Genomic DNA, 18,550 nt, shown 5'->3' with positions numbered 1-18,550 from the left:
TTATCATTCCATGAATGTTCAGATGGTCTGTTTGGCAGACCAGTACATCTCCCAGGTAAATGCTATGTTCCCTGGCTCAGTGCATGACGCCTACATCCTGCGGAATAGCAGCATCCCTGATATGATGGGTCAACTCCAGAGGCACCGTGTATGGCTATTGGGGGACTCTGGTTACCCCAACCTGTCCTGGCTATTGACCCCAGTGAGGAATCCCAGGAACAGGGCTGAGGAACAGTACAATGAGGCCCATGGGCGGACTAGGAGGGTGATCGAACGGACCTTCGGCCACCTGAAGGCCAGGTTCAGGTGCCTCCATATGACAGGTGGTTCCCTATTCTACTCACCGAAGAAGGTGTGCGAGATCATCATCGCCTGCTCGATACTTCATAATTTGGCTTTGCGACGTCAGGTGCCTTTTCTGCAGGAGGATGGTCCAGATGACGGTGTTGTGGCAGCTGTGGAGCCTGTGGAGCCTGTGAACAGTGATGAGGAGGAAGCTGAGGAAGAAGACAACGACAACAGGGAGTCAGTCATACAGCAATATTTCCAGTGACACACAGGTGAGAACATTTTCATCTTTTAACATTACATTAACTTTCACACGTCTACCTCTATCCTCTCTGTCGATTTCAACCAGTATTTGGTTACTGAGTTGTACCTTTCCATTATGGTTTCACAGGTGTGGTTACCTACGTGTGTCATCTGTTTGCATCCTTCAAGGACTTGTGATGTGTGACATAGGTATGTTGGCTTTACAATGGGAAACGCATTATGACTCTGTCATTGATAATACATATTTACAATATCACAGACTGACTCCAGATTGTTTTGTGTTTCAAGGGTGTTTATTGAAGTGCTCAGAAATGGGAGGGGGTTGTAAAATGAGGATGGGTGATGGCGGAGGAATGTCCATGGCAGAGTCCGGTCTATTAGTCTCACAGGTGCATTGCCCATCTGGGCATAGGAAGTGGAGCTGGGGCAGTTCAAGTATGGTCAGGGTAACAAAGTGGGTCAGTGGGAGGACAATCAGGGTGGTCTCATTTCCTGGCGGGGGTCTTGCCATCTTGCTCTGTCCTGTTCCAGGCTCTCAGGGACCGCTTGCGTAGTGGTTGTCCATCTGCAGGGGTGGGGTGCTAGTGTGCTGGTCCTGTGGCGGAGCGTCCTGTCCACTAGCGCCGGTGGAGGTGGTGGGCAGTTCATCGTCCATGCTACTGTCAGGGGCCCCTTGGAGTGCCACGGTGTCCCTCATGGTCTTTTGTATGTCCTTCAGCACCCCTACGATGGTGCCCAGGGTGGAGCTGATGGTCCTGAGCTCCTCCCTGAAGCCCAAATACTGGTCCTCATGCAGGCGCTGGGTCTCCTGAAACTTGGCCAGGACCGTCGCCATCGTCTCCTGGTAGTGGTGGTATGCTCCCATGATGGAGGATAGGGCCTCGTGGAGAGTGGGTTCCCTTGGCCTGTCCGCCCCCTGTCGCACAGCAGCCCTCCCAGTTCCCCTGTGTTCCTGTGCCTCCGTCCCCTGGACCGTGTGCCCACTACCACTGCCCCCAGGTCCCTGTTGTTGTTGGGGTGGTGGATTATCCTGGGTTCCCTGTAGTGGTGGACACACCGCTGATTGACCTGTCCTGGGTACGGAGGTATGGGCCCGCTGGGTGGGTGCTGTGCTGGTGTTACCAGAGGGTGGAAGGTCAGTGTTGGGCTGTGCCTGTGCAAGGGGAACCGACTGTCCCAAGGCCCACGATGGTCCGGGCTGGTCATCAGGATCCAGTAGGGCAGAGCTGCTATCGTCACTGTGGGTCTCTTCTGGGGGTGGAGTGGTGTTGTCTGGACCCTCTGGTGCGGTGACGGTCCTTCGGGTTCCTGCAGGGGCATAAGAGCATGATTAATGCATTTGTGTATGTGATGGTGTGCAATGGGTGGGTTTCTGTCTACCCCAGTTCAGGCATTCCTGTGTGGGGGCTTGTGTGATGATGGTTAGGGGGTTGTTCTGGCTATGTGCAGTGAGCATGCTTTAGTGCTGGGTGTCCATGCTTAGTTGTGTCATGCAGGGCTTGGTGTTGGGATGGGTGGTTTGTGTTATTAGTACATTAGTGAGGATTTTGGGTGATAGGGGAGGTGATGAGGGTGGGGGTGTGTGATGGCATGCAGGTAGGGTGGGGGATATGATAGTTAAGATTTGACTTACCAGTGTCGCATCCTCCACCGACTCCTCCGAGGCCCTCTGGATGCATGATGGTCAAGACTTGCTCCTCCCATGTTGTTAGTTGTGGGGGAGGAGCTGGGGGTCCGCCGCCAGTCTGCTGAACCGCTATGTTGTGCCTGGAGACCGTTGAACGCACCTTCCCCCGTAGGTCGTTCCACCTCTTCCTGATGTCCTCCCTATTTCTTTGGTGCTGTCCGACAGCGTTGACCCTGTCCACGATTCTTCGCCATAACTCCATCTTCCTGGCTATGGAGGTGTGCTGTACCTGTGAGCTAAACATCTGTGGCTCTACCCGGATGATTTCCTTCACAATGACCCTGAGCTCCTCCTCGGAGAAGCGGGGGTGTCTTTGGCGTGCCATGGGGTGGTGTGTGTGATGTGTGGGGCGGTGTGAGTGTTGATGTGTGTGGTGATGTGTAGTGGTGTGTGGTGTTTTGTGTGTGGATGTGGTGTGGGTGATGGTGTTGTGTGCCTCTGTATGGGGGTGTTGTCTTGGCTGTGCTGTCTCTCTGGCCTTCTTTTGGAATTTTTGGTAGTAGGGGTTTGTGGGTGATGTGGGTGTGTGTTTTATATTGAGTTGGGTGTGTGGGAGTGTTGTTTGTATGTGTATCAGGTGTGTGTATTAGGAATTGTCCAATGTGGCGGTGTTTTGGAGATGTGTGTGTATTTTGAGCGCGGCGGTGTGTACCGCCAATGGAATACCGCGGTTGAAAGACCGCTGCGTGGATTCGTGGGTCGTAATAGCATGGGCGTGTTTCTGTTGGCGTGGAGGTGGAGGTTTTGTTTTCACCACTTTCACTCTGACCTTTGGTGTGGCGGTCTTGTGTGGGTGTCTGTATTTCGGCGGATTCCGAGATGTGTGTCATAATAGCTTTGGTGGACTACTGCCGCCGCCGCAGTGTATTGGCGGTCTTCTGCACAGCGGTAAGCGCCTTTTACCGCCAGGGTCGTAATGACCCCCTCTATGTTACAAGTCAGTATGCCTCACCTCACAAGGTGTAAAGTGTTTGTGCCTTCCTAGGTGTACATGTCTCTGTCACTCTGGGGAACTGTCACAGGTGCTCCTGTTCTTCTTGGATTGTCATTCAAGTGGAGAGTGAGGCAATAAAGTGATTTTCTCAGCCTTGACATACTCCAGTAGGCCATTTAAAACCATGCAAAGTGGCTTGTTGTGGCCTCATTGACATGATTTTCTGGTGCCTATAGCTGGAGTTGCACAAAGAGTGATCCTCCAGTGCCTTGAGGGGCTCATATATTTGCCCCTAAGTCTATCATGAAGAGGTGGAGTCACAACCTGTTTCTAAGTTCATGACATGGATACTTGCTGAGAAAATGCCAGAAAACAACAACTACATTATTAATGATGTTGGTGAGGGGTGTACTAATATCAGCAGGCTTGCATTTTTGCAGTGTGGTTGTGGCTGGCAAGTTGGGTGTAGAGGAGGAGAAGCCTGGCATCTAGTGGTTGAACTGCACAATGTGAAAACAGTAAAGGTGGGTACCAGCCCAGCTTTTCCACTTGACCAAAATGTGGGATCCTATGATAATATTCATTTCACTTTGCCATCATGATGACAAATGAGTGAACCTTTGAATAGAAGACTAGGGGATGTGTGCTGTTCATGACCGTATTCTGTGTCATGTAAAATAGACCATAAGGTTGTACACTTACATTGGAAACACAGGCCAAAGGAAAAGTGCACAGCAGAAATGGCTGCCTTTGCAGTCCAAAATTAGCAATATTGTCCTATTGGGAGTGGTGGTGGGGGGGGCGGGATGAATAAATATTACCCATACCTTGGTTGATAATTGTGTATATCAAACATGTACTTGTCAATGTGCTGACAAAATCTGATGTGCAAAGTTTAACCAGCTCTGCATGGTCAGGAAGACTTCATTACAAATTAGCAGATACCACATCATACATAGGATGCATGATGCCAATTAAGATGTAGGTGTGTCTAGAAGTAGCCAGTGCAGGACACACTAATTATTTTCTCTCAGCAACCATCAAATACATGTTTGACTTTAAGTGTGATAACTGGTTGATCTGGGGCTGCCTGTAACTTGTAGATCATTGATCCAAACCTCTAAAATGTACATGTGGAATCATCACATCATCCTTTGCAATCAGGAATGGATAAAGGTTATGTTACAACTACTGCAGGACTACTTCAATGATATGGATGACACCATATAGGCGTTTGGGAGACATCCTGGCTGCAGAATCAAACCCACTGCCATTCGTCTGTTAGATAAGTGTGCAATATAGAGTTATAACCTATTGATACCCTACCATTGACCAAGGACCAAATCTTTGTGGAAATGGATTAGCAGATATTGCTATTTTACCATAATTCCTGTAGTTGGTGTGTAAAATGTACCCTAAAAGATCAGTGATGTTGATATTGTATTGTATTGTATTGTAATATTATTTATATAGCGCTTACTACCCCTGGCGAGGTGTTGAAGCGATTTTCGGCGAGTAGCACGCTACTCCGGAACCCAAAAGAAAATTAGTGGTGAAATATGAGTACAGTTTTAGTATTATTATGAGTTATTTTGAGCCGCAGATATGTGAGTTTGTTAGTTGGATTAGCTGGAGTAATGGAGGGGTGGAGGAGGGAAGATTCCAGAAGTGTTAATTGGGAGTCTATGGTAATAGGATTTAGGCTTGGGATGGGTAAAGGGGGCATGGAGGAGGGAAAAGTCTGTGGAAAGAGTTAGGGAGATGATAATAGCAGGAGGGGTTTTGGATGAGGTAAAGGTGAGATAAATGAGGGCGAATTTAGCAGGGTTGTTTGGGAGATCATGGTAGTAAACTGAGGTTTGGGTGAGTTAGATGTGGAAGAGGAGGGAAGAGCTTAGGCAGGGTTATTTGGGGGATGAAAGTAGTAGAATGGATTTGGGATGAGCCAGAGTGGGAATGGAGGATAGATTGATAACAGACATGACATGGTGATAGGCAGACACATACATACACACATGAATACACAGACATATACACACATATATGTACATAGATATTTAAACCGTGAGTAAATATACATTAGTTAAACAGGTTTAAAGAGTATGTGTGGAGTTTATTGTTATGACATAGTAGCGATACATATTTTCTAAAGAACTATATGTAACTAGAATATACACATAAGATCAACAATATTTATCAGCACAGGTGTAAGGAAATGCCTTCTTGGCATGGTTACCCCCTGACTTTTTGCCTTTGCTGATGCCAAGTTATGATTTGAAAGTGTGCTGAGGCCTGCTAATCAGGTCCCAGCACCAGTGTTCTCTCCCTAACCTGTACCTTTGTTTCCACAATTGGCACACCTTGGCATCCAGGTAAGTCCCTTGTAACTGGTACCTCTGGTACCAGGGTCCCTGATGCCAGGGAAGGTCTCTAAGGGCTGCAGCATGTCTTATGCCACCCTGGAGACCCCTCACTCAGCACAGACACACTGCTTGCCAGCTTGTGTGTGCTGATGGGGAGAAAATGAGTAAGTCGACATGGCACTCCCCTCAGGGTGCCATGCCAACCTCACACTGCCTATGGCATAGATAAGTCACCCCTCTAGCAGGCCTTCACACCTAAGGCAGGGTGCACTATACCATAGGTGAGGGCATAAGTGCATGAGCACTGTGCCCCTACAGTGTCTAAGCAAAACCTTAGACATTGTAAGTGCAGGGTAGCCATAAGAGTATATGGTCTGGGAGTCTGTCAAACACGAACTCCACAGCACCATAATGGCTACACTGAAAACTGGGAAGTTTGGTATCAAACTTCTCAGCACAATAAATGCACACTGATGCCAGTGTACATTTTATTGTAAAATACACCCCAGAGGGCATCTTAGAGATGCCCCCTGAAACCATAACTGACTACCAGTGTGGGCAGACTAGTTTTAGCAGCCTGCCACACACCAGACATGTTGCTAGCCACAAGGGGAGAGTGCCTTTGTCACTCCGTGGCTAGTAACAAAGCCTGTACTGGGTGCAGGTGCCTCTCACCTCCCCCTGCAGGAACTGTAACACCTGGCGGTGAGCCTCAAAGGCTCACCCCCTTTATTACAGCACCCCAGGGCACTCCAGCTAGTGGAGTTGCCCACCCCCTCCGGCCACGGCCCCACTTTTGGCGTCAAGGCCGGAGGAGATAATGAGAAAAACAAGGAGGAGTCACTGGCCAGTCAGGACAGCCCCTAAGGTGTCCTGAGCTGAGGTGACTCTGACTTCTAGAAATCCTCTATCTTGCAGATGGAGGATTCCCCCAATAGGATTAGGGAGGAGGCTCAAAGAGGGTGTAGCCACCCTCAGGGCTAGTAGCCATTGGCTACTAACCCCCCAGACCTAAACACACCCCTAAGTCGAGTATTTAGGGACTCCCAGAACCTAGGTAACTAGATTCCTGCAACCTAAGACGAAGAAGGACTGCTGAGCTGACAAACCTGCAGAGAAGACGGAGACACCAACTGCTCTGGCCCCAGCTCTACCGGCCTGTCTCCCCACTTCAAAAGAACTGCTCCAGCGACGTGTTCCACAGGGTCCAGCGACCTCTGAAGCCTCAGAGGACTACCCTGCATATTAAAGGACCAAGAAATCCAGAGGACAGCGGCTCTGCTCCAAGGAAGAAGCATCTTTGCAACAAAGAAGCAACTTTGAAACAACACACGTTTCCCGCCGGAAGCATGAAACTTTGCACTCTGCACCCGACGCCCCCGGCTCGACTTGTGGAGAACCAACGCTACAGGGAGGACTCCCCGGCGATTGCGAGCCCGTGAGTAGCTATAGTTGACCCCCCTGAGCCCCCACAGCGACACCTGCAGAGGGAATCCAGAGGATCCCCCTGACCGCGACTGCCTGCTTCTAAGAACCCGACGCCTGGTAAGGACACTGCACCCGCAGCCCCCAGGACCTGAAGAATCTGACCTCCAGTGCAGGAGCGACCCCCAGGTGGCCCTCTCCCTTGCTCAGGTGGTGGCTACCCCGAGGAGCCCCCCCCCCTTGCCTGCCTGCATCGCTGAAGAGACCCCTAGGTCTCCCATTGAACTACATTGCAAACCTGACGCCTGTTTGCACACTGCACCCGGCCGCCCCCGTGCCGCTGAGGGTGTACTTTTTGTGCTGACTTGTGTCCCCCCCCGGAGCCCTACAAAACCCCCCTGGTCTGCCCTCCAAAGACGCGGGTACTTACCTACTGGCAGACTGGAACCGGGGCACCCCCTTCTCCTTTGAAGCCTATGCGTTTTGGGCACCACTTTGACCTCTGCACCTGACCGGCCCTGAGCTGCTGGTGTGGTAACTTTAGGGTTGCTCTGAACCCCCAATGGTGGGCTACCTTGGACCCAACTTTGAACTCTGTAGGTGGTTTACTTACCTGCAAAACTAACAAACACTTACCTCCCCCAGGAACTGTTGAAAATTGCAGTGTCCAGTTTTAAAATAGCTTATTGCCATTTGTGTGAAAACTGTATATGCTATTTTGCTAATTCAGAGTTCCTAAAATTCCTAAGTGAAATACCTTTCATTTAAAGTATTGTTTGTAAATCTTGAACCTGTGGTTCTTAAAATAAACTAAGAAAATATATTTTTCTATATAAAAACCTATTGGCCTGGAATTGTCTTTGAGTGTGTGTTCCCCATTTATTGGCTATGTGTGTACAACACATGCTTAACACTACCCTCTGACAAGCCTACTGCTTGACCACACTACCACAAAATAGAGCATTAGAATTATCTCTTTTTGCCACTATCTTACCTCTAAGGGGAACCCTTGGACTCTGTGCATCACAGCCAACTTCCTACAACAGGCATATGCAATTCATAGCTGTTTGAATATGGTGGTTATGAAGGAAAAAGCCAACTATTGAGGAGTCCTTCTGAAGACAAGTTATCTTATAGTTGGGGGTAATGAATTCCATAGTTTGGCGTCAATATCATTCATCCTACAAATCCATATAACACAATCCCAGGATATGACATAGCATTTGACATGGACACTGTTCTGGAGACTACAGTGACAAAGTATGCCCTGATCTGCATAAAGGGTATTGTCTAGTTTTCATGGTTTATGGAGGCAAAGAAAGAAAGATCACTCAAGGATCATTGTTGGACAATATTATGATTTTATTTTTTAAATGGATCAAACTAGTTTCTTCACAAAAACTGTTAATGGGTGCTACTACTGAATTCAGAAGGTCATAAACCTTACTTCGCATTACCAGAAATTAGACTTACTGATTAACTGTCAGCAGACACAATCTTTCTAGCGTACTTGCAGCAAAGACTGCACTGGCCCGGCGAAACAATATGACTACTGAACCATGTTTTTCAAACATGTAAAGCTGCAATAAAGCACCCTATTACGTAAGCTAATTTAATCAGGCCCATCAACAGTTCTTAATATTGTATATGACAAAAACTAGTTGTCTGAGGTGTTTTTCAATGCACAGCAACAAATATGCAGAGTAAAATATAGCAAGCAAGCCAACTATCAGATTGCAGGGCCCATGGTTATTATTAAACAACTATTCAAAATAAATGTTATGTTTGATGCTTACTTTCATTTTGCTTTAAACCCATATCAAGCTAGCAAGTTGTCCCGGGTCATACACTTCCAGTCTATCCATAGATTTGAGCCAAAACCACTTGAATGCTGAATTTGTTGGGCCCATTCCTTCATTGTTCAGCGAGCCTGAAGGTGCGGCAATACATTTTAGCAACCTGAACATTGCAGCTGTAGCTTTTAACAGTTTCAGGTAAACTAAAACTGAACTCCAGCGTAGCTCAAAGCACTGTATTCTTTAAATGAAACCTCAGCACTGAATTTTGTTTTGAATATTGATATCCACCCACGTCTTAAGAGCGAGGCTAGCCCTGGTGACCCATTTCAACTGGCCCATAAGGAACTTTGTAGAAAGGCCAGTCATCACACTGTAGACATCCATACTTTGGAATAATATCACAGGTCCATGCAGTTGTTTACAAAACAGCGTCAGTTGCATGCACGCTTTACACAACACGCCCAATGTGTGCTTTCTTCTTGGAAACAAACGATCCCACAGCTGGTTACAGCAGCACAGGAACAGGGCTCTAAGCAGGACGGATAGACCGAAGGAAACAAGATGGAGGCGGTGGTGGTAAGGAGGTGGGGGGGAACCAGCACCTAGGAAAGGCTTAATAACTTCAACGTTGTGCTTCCTTGTAGCTGCACGAGGGTCTTAGTAAAAACAAATAAAATAGACTGGCGTTGGCGGGGTCGGCAGACAGATGGTGCCACCTTCGAGCAAGGATCTTTGAAGATGGGAGGCCCCGAACTCTCCCTGCACAACACAACACTATATAAGGGGGGGTCCCTGGTGGTTATTTACCATCATTCACCCATTCACCGTCCCACTTACCACTGTGCTGGACACCCTCCCTCCCCCGGTGAACAGAGGCTTCCTGACCGGCTGAACTTCCAGGAAATTAAACGAGGAAATGTCCCTGTTAACCAATGCCTCCCCCGGCTGGCGGACACTCATGGAAAACATGGGTCAATGCAATGAATAAAGTGTATATCTGGGTGATGAAAGTGCTGGGCATGCCACGGGTGAGGATCCAGGAGCCGTTAAGGTAAATATAAACTACTTTGCAAATAAATATGGGACATTGTCGTAGTTTGGACTCTTGCCCTGGGCAAGACTGCTGGTTTGGGGATGGTAGTACTTGTTTGTGGGTGACCATGCCTGTCCTACAACAAGCCGCAACTGTAGTCCCAACACTTCCGGCTCACTAGCAGTACCTCACCAACAACCCAGACAGTCAAAGGTGATATGTGGCAACCTTTACGCATGGACTCAGAAGTATGACATCTCAGGGAATGTCGTGGTTAAACGGAGATTACCCCTTTCTCACGGATATATTATATCTCAACCAAACACAGGCAATAACAAAAGATGCAGTAATGTTTCAATAGTTTGTATTCAACAAAATGTGGTAAATCATATTTGCTGCAATGATTAGGATAATGAACAGTACAAGAGATAAGATTGTAAAGACGACGGTCATGATTATGAAGACCCCCACCATCTTGTAATAGCATAGGATGACATGAAACTTATCATATGTCCGTGTACCCTATCATAATAGACCTTAACTTCTAACTAGAAGAGAGCTGGGTATGTTAAACCTAATCTGCCAATGCCAGGTCCCTGGAAGGAGCCCCCAAACCTGGTTACCTTGAATGAGGTCTCGAGCTCAGACTTCAGCAGAAGGCGAAGTCCCGGTCAGCGTCAAGGCAATGTGCAGCATAGATAGCAGCAATGGTATCTGGTCGGAATCCCTCTGATTATCTGTCTAAAGTGTGATGTATTTATACAGATCTACTTAGATCCCTGACATAGGTTGTTCAAAAACAGTAGATAACGCTGCATGCTTGGGACAGTAATTTCTAATGTGAGCCCCTATAGTTTGTTTGTCTTTGCTGTATAAACACAGCAGCCATCTTAAGATATTTAATCAAATAAATGGTCTAAGGTAGAGCAAGCCAAGTAGGTTAAAAGTCACTAGGTGAGGGGGGCACAAGTCTGCAAGCAAAAGCTAAGCTAACTCCTGTTATCCCATTAAAACAAACTAGGATTCACTACAACATACCCAAACAAATAAGTCAAATTATGCGTTATATTGTAATGTGACAGTCTGGCATTTAGCACTTTTTTCTGCACAAGATGGTTCTTTGCATCCAATTTGAACACAAGGAAACATTTTGCACACAAAAAAAAATTCTAAATCACCCAGGACACGTAAGGGTGTAATCTAAGGTATTTTCCATAGCAAGCCTGTAACACAAAATGTGAAATGCCCTTAAAAGCAAAATTGTGCATCATTATGACACATGCCGGTCGAGCATTTTGCACTTTTCATGCAAAGTAAATGTTTGTATCTATTTTAAACCTGAGGATAGACTTCTTACAAAAAAAGAATTTAAAAAAGATGGAAAACCACACATGATGTAAACAGGTGTTTGCTTTCTACTGTGATACGTCACACAGACACACACACACACTTTGTCTAATATCCCCTATTGATGCTAGTCAAATTTTGAGCTTCCACCTAACATGCACAAGGCGAGTGCTATCTTCTATTCACCACACCATCAACTCTTAATTCCTGATAACATTCAATCTCTGGCAAATGTAAAACAGATGAGACAGCTTAGACAGTCGCGGTAGGAGTCTAAGAGCTCAAACGGCAAGACTTGCCTTCTTCTGAGCAGGTGAGAATAGCTCTTGTCTTTTCCTCCAGCTGCTAAAGGGGCTGTGCCCAGACTGGAATGGGCACAAGTGTCCTATCTCTGCCCAGCTGTCCTCTTACTTTTGCATGCTGCAGACTCTCATACCATTCACACAGTATCTTCTGTGGTTGGCATGGTGCATCATCCTATACCCCAAAGGATTGCCCATTCCCCCAAAAAACCCAACCCAAAGCTCAAATCTTTACAGCCCTTTCATCCAGGTCAAATATGTTGGTTCCCCTACACACTCCTACTCTGACAGTGTCTCCCAGGCCCTCTCTCCAACATCTGAGGGTAATGCCAGCCCTGGTGAGGAGTAGGTAGCTCCTATGCACAAATCTAATGCGCTGAGTCCCCAAAATGGTACACAGAATGACCCAGGTGTTGGAGACGATGGATTGATCTTGACATGGGAAGAGACTTAATGACATCATGACCATATAGAGAGAAGAGAGTGCAAGACACCATGCATTGGCTATGACGATGATGGATACAAAATCCTTTATAGTCAATGAATGGAGGGAAACCAACACATCTGCTTGAACCATCTCACCTCCAACACCTGGTTGGGCAACCTGCACATGGCTCCCAACAATCCACAATGGAAACACTATACTTTCACATGCCCACCACTGCACAGTAAAGTCCTCTCCCTGTGCAGGGTCCAACACCCCCTGTCCAGGCAGACCCCCACACTGTACGGGCTGAGACACACCCTGTTCCGTCAGACCCCCATACTGTACAGTTTCAGACACCTCCTGTCCAGGCAGACTCCCACACTGTACAGGCTCAGACACCCACTGTCCCGGCAGACCCCCACACTGTCCAGGCTCCAACACCCACTGTTCAGGCAGACCCCGACACTCTACAGATTCAGACATACCCTGTCCAGGCAGATCCCCACACTGTACAGGCTCCGACACCACCTGTCTAGGCAGACTCCCACACTGGACAAGAACCACACCCACCTGCAACTACAAACCCCCAGGAAACGTGCCACACAACAAAGATCCTCACCACTAAAACTGAGAAGACGCAAGCGAGATCCCCCATGAGCACTGCAACATATGCTTGCACATCACTATGTAAATAAATAGCATATTCCTCATTTCAACTGAGTTGGGCATTAGTTGATGATGTTCAAAAGCTTAATGTGGCTGCAGGTCATGTATATGTCAACAATGTGTGTAAGACATGTTGATCACTAGAACTGTCTGTGTACAGTTGTGTCATGTGGAAGGCATAGCTAACCAACTCCAGATCTATAATTCCATACTTTGGTTCCAGCACAGACAATGAACTACATGACACAGCTCTTCTTGATTTTTAAAAATATAAATATCCTTGTAACAAACACTATCCATGGGAAGGGAGATACAATACCAAATATTATTCTTCATGGAGTAGGAGCAGGGGAAATGGGGGGTTGGACAATAAAAACACATCAGGAATATCAGGGAAAACATTCTATGGGCAGGAAAAGAAAAAGTCTAGTCACAGGCTAAGGTCCAGTCAAATGTTATTCTGGTCATCCTCCTTATCGACGACAATAAGATCATCTGCTTTGGTGGCCTTATCCTGGCAGGCCGTTGGAGGACCTGACCCCCCACAGGACTGAGACACACTTGGGGTAAGATTGGTAAGGGGGAAACAGAGTGGGAAGATCTACAGGGAGACACATGGACAGTGGTAAGGGGAGGTGGCACTGAGACAGTATGACATCATGGGTGCACCCAAGGAAGTGAGGGTGGAAATCCAAGGAACAGGTCAACTCCTCTTGGGCCCCACGCTGTTCGTCAATCAACTGCTGCAGGAGCTGAGAGAAGTTGTCCAGCTCCCCTTCAGATGCCACCATCACTTCCTGGGATGCAGCCACAGTAGTCACAACACAGGGAGGGGTTTGGGTGGAACAAGAGAGATGTAGGGTGTCGGGGACATGTGAGCTCCTTGTGGGACTGAGGCAGGCACTTGGAGGGCGACTGGTTGCAGGGATGGGAGCTGGGTGACCCTTTGGACTAGGGGCTTCATGTTGTAGGAAGGAGTCAGAGGCAGGCCCAGGTGTTGATGTGTCCTGCATTGGGGATATCTCCGACTAGTCCAGTTTTTTATTGTCCCAGGGAGAGGCGACATCCTCCCCCTTGCCAGAGGCATCCAATTCAAGGACCCCCCTACAGTTTCTGCAGCCTCCACCTGGTTATTGTCCTCAGAGTCCGTTCGGATAGGTGCACTCTGCCTGCCTATAGATGTTAAAGGTCCCTCCTCCTCCTCTTCTTCTTCTGTAAATGAAAGAGGCCATGCCGGCCTACATCCCCAGGAAGCTCTTCTCGGTTCCCGGTCCTCTCCCTGGTCCTCCTGGCCAGCCGGGTCGACTGAAATGGAAGTGAGAAAATTATGTAGTTGGTGTCCAAATCAAGGCAAGGTACATGAGTACAAGAAGCAAATGCTGACTTTGTTCTCCTTAGAACTCACTGACAAATTCCATCTGACTTAGATCCCAAATGTAGGTGTACTATCACTGAGATGTCCAGACATAACTCACACATTGAGATCTGCCACAATTGTGGGTTGTTAGAAATGGGGTCTTTGGTTGGCAGTCAGGTTACCCTCTGTCCAAGCAAGAACCCTCTCTCTAGTCAGAGTAAGTCACAGATAATCCAAATTATCCAGTGCCCACCCTCTGATAGCTTGCACTGAGCAGTCAGGCATAACTTAGAAGGCAATGTTTAAAGTATTTGTGCAATAAATCATACAATACCACCATATAGCACCACAGAAATACACCACACAGTGTTTAGAACAATATATAATATTTATCTGGATAAATGCAGATAAAAACAATCAAAGATGCAGTAAGTAAATATAGAGATATCACTAAAAAGTGATATAAAGGGGGTCATTCTGACCTCGGCGGTAAAAGTCGCTTACCGCCGGCCAGAAGGCCGCCATAACACCGCCACCGCCGCGGTAAACCGCCACGGTCATTCTGACCCGCAACTGGCAAACCGCCAAAAACCTGACATCCACAATAATCCGCCACACCAAAGGTCAGCGGGAAACTGGCGATGACCAAACCTCCACCGTCACGCCAACAGAAATACGCCCATGCCATTACGACCCACAAATCCCCGCAGCGGTCTTTCAACCGCAGTATTCCATTGGCGGTACACACCGCCGCGCTCAAAATACACACACCTTTACAAAACACATCCACATTGGATAATTCAAAATACACACACCTGAGACACATACACACACCACTCCCACACACCCAATCCAGTATAAAACACACACCCACATCACCCACAAACCCCTACGACCACAATTGCGAGTGAAGGACAGAGAGAGAGAGCACAGCATAGAGTACACCATCACACAGAGGCAAATCACAACATCACCCACACACTTTCCACGCACAAAACACCATACACCACCACACTCACCACACTCTACAACACATACACCACCCCTCACCTCATCCACACCACCCCATTGTCACCCTGTCCAACCTTGAACTGCCCCTGCTCCATCATTCCACAGGCATATGGACAATGCACCTGTGCGACTGAGAACTGGACTCTGCCATGGACATTACTCCACCATCACCCATCCCTGTTTTACAATCATGTTCCATAAATTTAGCACTTGAATTAAATCACTTTTTGCACTAAAAAAATCTGGAGTCTGCTTGTAATTTGAACAAATGTATTAGACATAACGGTGCCAAAATGTTCAGTTACATTGTGATGACAACATACCACTGTCACACAGCTGTAGTCCATGGGCAAACAAAGCAGAGGTCACGCAGTGGGGCCCACAGCTCTGAAAACGGAAGGGAAAGTCACAACTCAGTTAACAGGAACTGGGGTGAAACTCAGACAGTAGAGAGGCAGGAGACTTTAAGTAAATGTAAAATGGCGTGGTTGATTCGTACCTGTGTGCTACTGAAAATACTGTTGTATCACTATGTCCCTGTTGTCTGTGACGTCCCCATCGTCCTCCTCCTCTTCACTCTCCACAGGCTCCACAGCTGCTACAACACCACCATCTGGACCATCCTCCTGCAGGAAAGGCACCTGGCGTCGCAAAGCCAGGTTGTGAAGCATACAGCAGGCCACGATGATATGGCACACCTTCTTTGGTGAGTACATTAGGGATCCCCCTGTCATATGCAGGCACCTAAACCTGGCCTTCAGGAGGCCGAAGGTTCTTTCTATAATCCTCCTAGTTCGCCCATGGGCCTCATTGTAGCGTTCCTCTGCCCTTGTCCTGGGATTCCTCACTGGGGTAAGTAGCCACGACAGGTTGGGGTAACCAGAGTCACCTATTAGCCACACACGGTGTCTCTGTAGTTGTTCCATCACATAAGGGATGCTGCTATTTCGCATGATGTACGCGTCATGCACTGACCCAGGGAACTTGGCATTTACATGGGAGATGTACTGGTCAGCCAAACAGACCACCTGGACATTCATAGAATGATAACTTTTTCTGTTTCTGTACACCTGCTCACTGCCACTGGGGGGAACCAAGGCCACATGTGTCCCATCAATGGCACCAATGATGTTGGGGATATGTCCAAGGGCATAGAAATCACCCTTCACTGTAGCCAAATCGGCCACCTCAGGGAAAACAATGTAGCTCCGCATGTGTTTCAGCAGGGCAGACAACACTCTGGACAAAACCTTAGAAAACATAGGCTGAGACATCCCTGATGATATGGCCACTTTTGTTTGGAATGATCCACTTGCCAAAAAATGGAGTACTGACAGAACCTGCACCAGAGGGGGAATCCCTGTGGGTTGGCGAATGGGGGACATCAGGTCTGGCTCCAGCTGGGCACACAGTTCCTGTATAGTGGCTCGGTCAAGTCTGTATGTAAGTATGACATGTCTTTCTTCCATTGTCGACAGGTCCACCAGCGGTCTGTACACGGGAGGATTCCTCCATCTCCTCGCAAGTCCCAGCGGACGGTGCCTAGGAAGGACAACATGGAGCACAGAGTCAAGCAACCCACAGGTACGTAACCACAGCTTGCACAGTACACGATTCGCTATGCATTGAATGGCTTGTATGAGTGGCAATGCAAGGCCTAGGCCTGTGTGACGCCGTAGAAATTCAGCCATGTGGGCCCTTGAAATGGCGGCTGCCTGACCTGTGAAGTGTGACAATGGGATGTGAGGTCAATGCGCTGGCGTGGCACACCGTGGCGGTAGGCGGTCGAAGACCGCGGCGCAAAGCAGCATTGGTTAACATAGAACCCTATGGGTCTCAGGAGTAAATGACGATGTGCGCCGGTGGTCGTGGTACTCACCGCCGCGGTACGCACCGCCGCGGGCGTGACCGCCATTTTCTAACTGCTTAATCACTCGAGACCTGATCATCCACAGGAGAGGACCTATACTGCAAGTGCTGCTGTGAACTCGGTCTGGAAGAGACAATGGCTGCTGCGACTGGGGAAAGGGCCCCTGCCTTCACATCTGAGGAATTGGATAAACTCGTTGATGGGGTCCTCCCCCAGTATGCGCTACTCTACGGTCCTCCAGACCAACAGGTAAGTACACTGGGAGCACGTAGTATGGGCTATGCCTGTGTTGAGTGGGGTGGATGTAAGATGGTGGGGAGGGGAGCGTATGAGGATAGCAACGCACAACAGATGAGAGCATGTGCCACATGGCAAGGTTGGGGAGGGGGGCCACTCACATCGACCATGCAGAAAAGTGATGATATTTCTTTTTCCACCCTGTCCATGTCACATAGGTCAGCGCCCATCAGAAGATCAACATTTGGAGTGCCATCGCCAAGGACGTCCGGGCCCTGGGGGTCCACAACAGACGGGGCACCCACTGCCGCAAGAGGTGGGAGGACATCCGCTGCGGGAGCAGAAAGACCGCCGAGGCTCTGCTGGGGATGGCCTCCCAACGTAGGAGGGGTGCCAGTCGTCAATTGACCCCCCTGATGTCCCGGATCCTGGCGGTGGCCTACCCCGATTTGGATGGGCGCGTGAGGACATCACAGCAGACACAAGGGGGTGAGTATCAGCACATTCTGCTATATTAGCGCACAGTGGAGGCGTCTGGGTGGGGGAGGAGGGCTGTGGCTATCTCTAGGCCAGGGCGGTTTCTGTAGGCTAGGCCCCTCCGTTAGACATGGCCCTGTGCCCCCGCCCCCCACCTCTGTAGGGTGCTAAGTACAGCTATCCATGGCCCGGGCTCACCTATGTGTGCATTTGACGTCCATAGACTTGTAGGCCAAGTCACAATAATTGAGTAGTGTACCCTGAGTGCGAGGCGTAGTGCAGGGGCCTCCTGTGTCTGTCCTCTCCGCCAACAGTGCCGCCAATGCATGCACTCAACATGTTTTTCTTTCTTCTCTCCCCCCCTTTTTTTTGGTTTTCCTGCTCATGTGTGCATTAGCATCATCAGGCGGAGGAGAAGTGGCATCGGCGCACGAGGGAGCTGCATCTCACATGGGCCCGGAGGGCCCTGCAACCGACTCGGACTTAACCAGTGAGACGGAGGGCGAGGGGGGCTCCACAACGGGGACCCGTGGAGACGTCAGCAACACCGACACATCCTCGGAAGGGAGCTCCCTTGTGGTGGCGGCACCATCCGTGCCCACCGCAAAAACAGGTACCCAGCGCACCAGCTCCGCCCTCCCAGCAGCCCCTCAGCTTTCGCCCGTGCCCGCTCGGCCAGGAAGCCGGCCATCTCCTTCGCCCCTGGCTCCTCAGGTCCTGCCCCAGTTACCCCTGCTGCCCTCAGTGAGGAGGTCATTGACCTCCTCCGGATGCTCATTGTTGGGCAGTCTACCCTTTTGAATGCCATCCAGGGGGTGGAAAGGGAGGTGCATCGGAGCAATGCATACCTGGAGGGCATTCATTCGGGTCAGGCTGCCCATCAGCGATCGTTCAACGCTCTGGCCTCAGCACTGACGGCAGCAATTGTCCCTGTGTCTAGCCTCCCCCCTCCAACTTCCTCAACCCAGTCCCACTCCCCTGTTCCTCTGCCTATCCCAGACACACCTACAGACCAGCCTGCACACACATCAACACCCAAGGGCAGCTCATCCAGACATAAGCA

The sequence above is a fragment of the Pleurodeles waltl genome, chromosome 2_2 (genome assembly GCF_031143425.1).
Source record: "Pleurodeles waltl isolate 20211129_DDA chromosome 2_2, aPleWal1.hap1.20221129, whole genome shotgun sequence".
In the NCBI taxonomy this organism is placed as follows: domain Eukaryota; kingdom Metazoa; phylum Chordata; class Amphibia; order Caudata; family Salamandridae; genus Pleurodeles; species Pleurodeles waltl.
Note: the sequence above shows the minus strand (reverse complement) of the source record.